At 30.9% G+C, this 5707-nt stretch overlaps 1 long non-coding RNA gene across 2 annotated transcripts; it reads left to right on the top strand.

Annotated features, from left to right (window-relative positions):
- The first annotated feature begins 221 nt into the window (after positions 1-221).
- On the top strand, positions 222-4911 carry LOC122589887. 2 transcript variants are annotated; one of them, XR_006322371.1, is made up of 4 exons: positions 222-351; positions 858-1045; positions 4320-4452; positions 4723-4911. It is a non-coding gene; the product is annotated as an uncharacterized LOC122589887 (long non-coding RNA). The 2 variants fall into 2 exon arrangements; XR_006322370.1 differs by having other exon boundaries at positions 4314-4452.
- The last annotated feature ends 796 nt before the right edge of the window (positions 4912-5707 follow it).

The following is a 5707-nucleotide window of genomic DNA, read 5'->3' as shown; positions in this document are numbered from 1 at the left end:
GGACCAATTTTGTAAAAAATTCTTAAAATAAGGACCCCCATTGCAATGATTCTCGAATAGGGACCCCATGCTAAAACGTACAAACCACATGGACCAATCTTGCAATTAACTCTAATAAAAACGAGTATATAACAATTCAGATCTTAACTGTTACCGTATGGCTTAATTAGGTTCTAAATGGCTGGTTTAGTTAATAACAAAGTTACCTTTTTACTCTTTGCCCTTTCTTCTTCTTCTTCTTCTTCTATTCCAAGCATTTTTTTTCTCCTTTGATCTTTTCTCACAAGTCTTCATCAACAACTGTGTCACCGCCGTCGGAAGCAGCGAACTCCGGGCACCATTTTGATTCTGGTATCTACCCAATTTCAATTTGAGCTTTTCAATCTTATTTTGTTTTTTTAGAATTTTTTTTTAATGATTTTATACTTTTGTTTCTTTTTTTTTTTTTTTTTTTATATTTCATATATAATTCTCATGTTTTTCAAGCAATTTTTCATGATATAACACTTAAAAGTTTCCATATTTTTGATTTTTTTTTTTTTTTCTATATACGTATGCTACTATATGATTTTGTGGTGGAAGTGCGGGTGGGTCTAGATCATCATCTGGGGTTTTTTTAAATGAGATTTTCACAGATTTTTTTAATATACTTTTATGTGATCGTTATAATTAAGGTTTCACTTTTTTGGGGATATTCCATAAATAATGTGTGAGTATTATTTTTTATATATATATGCTTTTGTTTTAATCTTTTATGTGATCATGTACTTTTGACCATTATAGTTTACAGGTACTTTAACGTTTGCATTTTTAGACATAAGAAATCAACTTAACATGACAGTTTGATGAATTAAAAGTTTGATCAAATACAATATGAGTGCTGGTGCCTAACAATATGCGCTTGATGCTCTTGAGCAAGTTGATAAAGTATTCAACCTTAAATGACAATTTTGGAGAGCTGATTACTATTCCAAATAATTCTGGTTATTCTCGGTTGTTTTGGTTGCTGCCTTCTTGACTTCATGCCAGTCTTGCGGTTTTGGAAGTAAGTGTTCAATTTTGACTCTACCCGTATTTATATCAATGTATTATTGACTAAAGTACAACTAATTGGTAGCTGATTGCAATGTAGCTCATATAGTAACTATTGACCTCTCATGGTGTTTGCCTGTTAATGCTATAATATATTGGCACATCTAAATTTGATTGTTTTGTGTAGTGTCTTATGATCATGTTTTAGTTTTGTCACCCATCTATCGTGAATCGCCTTAGTTTGGGACGGGTGTTTATATATACTTTCTAAAGTGATATAAATAGGTATTTTTGCATATATCTGGAGCAACTTTTTGGATGTTTTTCCAAGTTATTTTGACCATTTATAATTGTAAGACTAATCGTAAATAGCTCTTGTCAATTACTGTGTCAACTGTAAAGTTTGAGCATAAATCCTAACATCCCCTAAAAGCCAGAAACTTGGTGCTACTTAATAATATACTTCCTTACTTAATTTGTCTATTTATTCTTCTTAGTTATTGACCACTTTGCCTTATCTTGACATTTTTTTATTTGTTTAGAGTGTTAGACATTAGTTTCTTACATGATGGATGTTTGAAAAGTCAATGCAAAGCAATGTCATCATGAAGCCTTGATCAACTTAGTGTGCTTTTTTACTAAAATTTGATAGTAGTTGTCACCTTTTGTGCATAGCCTTAGTTTTGGCGAAGATTAAAGACGCTGTTGTTTGTACACTTACATGGTTTTATCTGGTTGGGAATCCCTTTTATATATGGCCATATGGGATCATGGGATCATGAAATTTTAATATATTACATAAGAGTCACATAATTATTTTTTTATTTATATATATATTTAATATATCAATTTTGTAATATAAATGCAACCACTTTCACTAACTTAGCTTTACTAATTGTATACTGGTAGGGGTGCAATTTGAACAAGGAAAAAGACTAACCATTAATCCATCTGTATTAGTGATAAAAGACCCTATAAAACCCAAACAAAGTTCTATTACAAGTTTACTACAAGAAATGTTCATTTCCAAAGATTTTAGCTTTACTAAAATATTGGGTTCTCATAAAGTAACCAAGTGCACCTGACGGTATGAGTAAAAATAAATAGAATAAGAGAACCCAATATTTTTTCAATATATATTCACCATCTACATTCTTAACAAGGTGCATATGACACATCAATAATAAGAAATCATAATCTTAATGTGATCTCTTAATAACAACCTTCTCTTTCACCATTAACTATTCAAATCCCTTATGATTATAACTTAATACTTAACCTACATAAGAAAAACCAATTAATACGGAGATTGTTTATGCTACAAACAGGCGGCTTGCTTTATGCCCAACTCGTCAATGAAAGTTTTTGCTATATCTGGTTGCTGATCCTCTATGCCCAATAGTCATGCCAACTCCTTTATTCCAATAGACCTAATTACATGCTCCTAGTAGATTTTTTTCAATCCGTTTATATGGGCATTTTCTTTAAGAACCCAACTTTATTTCCTTGCCTAGACCATTTAATATTCCAGCACTACTATATATGAGTATCATTTTTTGTAAATCTTATTGCACTAACACAATGTCACTTTTATTATGTATAAATAATAATAATAAGATATAAGATGAGTATATATCTGCTTATTCAATGAGATATACATCTTGACCATGTACTAATTAACACGACTTAATGTGTATATAAAGTGGTGACTTGTGCGCAAAATTACTTAAACAAAAGTTTTCAGCTGCTTGCTTTCAGAATATGGTAAACAAATTAAAGCATATATTTTTATAAAAACACATTAAATTAACCAAAACAAATCATTAAGTACCAATTTAGAGTACACCATTCGCAGAGTAATTAGTGTTGTGATTGATGGCTGGTTTACTCTTATATAGTTTCTAAATTTTAGATTTCCTTTGGTTTAAATCTACAATACATTTTTGTCATACATGACAACTATCTTCTTTAAACAGGTTTACTAAAACTGTGCAGCAATATACTTGTAGTCATTGTATAATGGCAAAGTTTTGTTGTAGATACCAATATCATTACCCTTTGTTTATAGCTCTTTGTTTTGAACAAAACTATGTATTCTTTGTTGAAACGGTAATTGAAACGGGTCCATTGGACGTTAGCTTGCGATTTATAACATAATGTAGATATAGATTGGGCCTTTAAAATGTTAAATTCATATACAGATTGGATGTATTACATTAGCCCAACTGGAATTTGGGCCCTGTTTAGTAGATCACTTTGCATAAGCCCAATTCCAATTTTCAACCCTTAAGATGATTAAACAAATATAATAAGAGCTTACAAAGGATGATATATAGGGATTTTAGACCTCTAACCTGTTATTTGAAAAGGTAATTATAAGAAGAAAGAAACAAATTACTTCGTTATCCAATACCCGAAGGGTTAAGGACTTAGGGTAGAGATCTACTCAAGTTAGAGGTAACTTGAGGGGTAAAGTTGGATGTTAATAACCCTCCAACTTTACCATTCAAGTTATCACCAACTTAAGAAAAATGGTTATTACTTTTTGTTAACTTTTGATTAAAAATCTTGGTCACTTTTTCAATTGATAGCATAAAAAACAACCATATTGATATTGTACTTTAAGGTGGGTTAGTGCAGAAATCGGTTGAATCAATTTTAAGACTAGTCAAGCTTTTATTTATATATAAGTACTACTAAAGTTGTTGTATCTATCTATATATATATATAAAAGTTGGATCAAGAGGTGGAACATTTTGCCGATTTTTAGTTTTCATTGATGGGTACTTAATGGGGTTATTTAGTGTACTTAATAGGGTTAGTTATTTTGGTGCTGTTTATTTGTGATTTCTTTTGTTTCATTATTGAATTATGTTGTAAATACATATACTATATTATTTATGAAGTTTCTTTTCATTGGTGAACGACTTTGGGTAAAAACTCTCCAGATGACAAATAAGGTTTATAACTTTATATATCAACATCAATCAATAATAATTACCCAACCTCATCGATCTCCCTATTACAATTCATTCATTCATCATCAAGATCTCCCTATAATCCGTCTCATTAGTAATGCATTTGGTATTCACTGAACAGTTAAGAATACAATTCATCTCTTTTTAAATATATCTCCTTCAATTCCATTAGTTTTACAGTATGTTTTTCTCAATTTTGTTATATGCATTTGCAGATCTAATTATTACTTTGTAGTACGTTAAATTAGATATATATGATTATATATCCAGGATTTGCGTGTGTATGTAATATGCTTGATTTAGCTGCAGATTTACTCCGGCCAGCCACCATTTCCGGCAAGCCACGATGTTTGTAAAGTTGTATGGAATTAAAAATAGCAGACTCTTTTTGTTATGATTTTGATGACAGTTGTGTTACTCTTTTGGCAATGTGTTTAACCAGGTTCTACTCATTAACTTTCATGGCAAATTTATCTTCTTTATATATTTGGGTACTGTTTCATGTTTTAAACATTTGATTTTAGTATGTGTTCTTGAAATTTGTAACTAACAAACAAGTTTTGTAATTTGTGTATCATTAAATTTTTGCTTCTAATTTTTCCCTTACAACTAAAACTTTAAATTAAAGTACTATCGCTAAGCCTATAAGATTTCTCCTTCTCTTTTAGATCATTTGATTCACCTAAATCCTTATATTGATTGGTCTTTGCAGATTAAGATCAAGGTTCGAGACCTCAGGTGACGACATGGATCTTAAAATACACACTCAAATCAATTTAGTATGAATTTTGAATTTTCCCCTCTTAATTTCAATGTTGTGATATAAATTCTATTCTGAATTTTTGTTATTTTATGTATTTTTTGGTGGCAATTGTCAATAATTCATGTTTGAAATAGTTTACAATCTTCTGTTGTTTACTTTGATTCAGTTTTCGAGGGCTCATATATTTTGCTGTTTATAGAAAATTGTGACATAAATTGTTAACTAAGATTTAGATTAGTGTGAATTACAAATGTTGATACAAATGGCAACCAAAGATGGACCCTATCCAGTTGGGTGTCTCTTGCCAGCAGGTAATATCTTTATTAGGATTGTAACTTTATATCTTCGCCTTGTATCTTTTCATCCTTTTGTTTAATGTTGATAGTTTGTTTATCATAAATGTGGCAAATGGGGTGTGTTAGGCGGATCGGGTAATGGGTCAATATGGCCTATAATTAGACCTACCACAAATAGTACCCACCATATGGGCGGTCCTGAGCCTGGCTCTGGTCCTATTTGGTTTCAATTATCTAGAACCGCTAAGAATTGGGTTATAATATTCTTAGTTTAAACTTATTGCAAAAAAGATTGTGTTTTCCGGGTTCGGTTTTCCTAGCACTAATAGCCATTCACAAAATCAACATCAGCCACATCAAGAGCTTCCTGGATTGGAATCAGGAGCTGGTCATATTGGGGTTTGTTATTTACTTTCAAAAGCTGTGAAAAATGAAGGTTTATCCACAAGGGACATTTCATAACTTTTACTATATAACTCTGCTCTAAACATCTCGATTATTTGTCATTTTGTGTCAAAGCGGCAGGTCCATTCATTTTGCAATGCCTTCGATGAATGTCATTTCTCTGTATTTAATATGTATTTTAGTTGTAATGCATTGCTCAGGCAAAGGAAAAAGTATATCGATTAATACAAGAG

Source organism: Erigeron canadensis, chromosome 2 (genome assembly GCF_010389155.1).
Source record: "Erigeron canadensis isolate Cc75 chromosome 2, C_canadensis_v1, whole genome shotgun sequence".
Classification (NCBI taxonomy): Eukaryota; Viridiplantae; Streptophyta; class Magnoliopsida; order Asterales; family Asteraceae; genus Erigeron; species Erigeron canadensis.
This window is presented reverse-complemented; position numbering and strand designations above follow the sequence as displayed.